This window comes from Rhinatrema bivittatum, chromosome 16 (genome assembly GCF_901001135.1).
Source record: "Rhinatrema bivittatum chromosome 16, aRhiBiv1.1, whole genome shotgun sequence".
In the NCBI taxonomy this organism is placed as follows: Eukaryota; Metazoa; Chordata; class Amphibia; order Gymnophiona; family Rhinatrematidae; genus Rhinatrema; species Rhinatrema bivittatum.
This window is the reverse complement of record NC_042630.1, coordinates 33,731,316-33,733,002: the sequence shown is the minus strand read 5'-3', so window position 1 is coordinate 33,733,002 and position 1,687 is coordinate 33,731,316.

The window sequence follows — 1,687 nt, the reverse complement described above, 5'->3', positions numbered from 1 at the left end:
GCTTCGCCCGTTACCACATACCCTTGGATAAGGAAGGGGCATTTAAACTTCAGGGAACACACACTGAAAGCTCTTGTGCGGGAGAGGAGAGGGGAGTGGCACAGATCTCCTTTACATTTCTACGACCTGTTTGTCAGCCTCTCATTCCAACTTCTGTGCTCCCCAGTGCACCTTTCCCTACAGCTCTTTTGCTCGGTGCACGTGGCAAAAGCCTTGTGCATCCTCTCAGTGCAGTACTGCAAGGGGACCACAAGATGGTGCTGTGCTCCAGAAAAGCCTCACGCTCAAACCTTGCATTAACCTCACATCACTGCTAGGGACCAGATCCAGGCTCGAGCTCACTTTCCTTCTCTGTCTGCCTCCTACGGCATCTACTGTAAATTGCACATAAGGCTCACTGAGTGGGGCTTTTACAGCCCTTTTCATTTCACTGATTTTGCTGGACCCCAGTCCTTCAGCATTATCTCTTACTGTTCTTTAAAAAGAGAATGATGGAGTTATGTGAGACAGACCTCCCCCCCCCCCCCCCCGCCCGCCCGCCCACCACCCTCCAAGGCTCGGAGGGCTCGATGACACTTCAGCAGCACCCAGGGCTATTTGAAATGCCCTTGGACAGACCAGACAAGGTCACCTACCTCTTCCTGGGCATCATTGCAACAGAGGACCACATGGTTGCTCACAGGACTTTGTGAGGCAACTCAGTAAATTTAACCTGTGGCCCAAATAAACTGTTATCAGGGTTAGTGGGGAAAAGAAGCCAAGGTAATCAGACCAGTTCTTTAACTCATGCTCCACTTTCTTAGCTTGGAATAAAGCCTTTGAAGAGGAAATGATTGTCTAAAGCTAATTTGGGGGCTGGATAGATCCTTTTTGGCAGGACGGAGCAGAGATAGGCCCGTTTTTTTTAAAGCCACCAGCCCGCCAGTTCCCCCACCCTCTCCGCACCCTTCAAATGTCGGCCAGTTGACCATCTGACCTCCCATGGCTGACTTGTGGATCCTGTTACCTTCTCCTGCGGGGTGTCATATTCTTCCACCGTGACCCTTCTAGAAAAGCACGTTATGGGGGTTCAGGTTGTAGGGAACCAGAGGCTGCGGCGGCAGCCAGAGGTGAAAAGCGATGCAGATGCTTTGAAGTTGTTGGTGCTTTAAATTTCAAAATTCACCTTAATTAAAAATAGTAGGCATAGGGTCACAGGGTTAGTTACCTTTCAGTTATCCCACTGCTGTGCAGGCTGGAATAACGGGGGCAGGAGAGGTCAGAGGTAGTAACTGTTCTGCATGACAGATTGCAGAAAGCAGTTGCGTAGAGGGGCCGATGCAATAAAGCTGCGCTGAGCCCCTCCCGGGTTTTCACTCATGTTTTTTTCAGCACTAACATTGCCCGGTTATGTAACAAGGACTTTAATGCCAAAAAAAAGCTTTGCACGTCTGATGCAAACTGCAGGGTGAAATTAAAGAACTTCGTGCTTGTCTTCCAAACCAACCCCCCCTGGCACTCTAAGGTCATCAGGCTCAGCTACGCTGACAGGAAACCACACCAGGGTTTCCGCCTCCGTGGGCACTGCCAGTTGAGCTTACATAGAGGTAGATTTGCCAACCTTCCATTAAAAGGTTGTAGTCCCTTCTCTGAGGGGAGGGGAGAATACATTTCCAGGGCCCAAGGCGTAGGGTAAGTTTATTTTCAA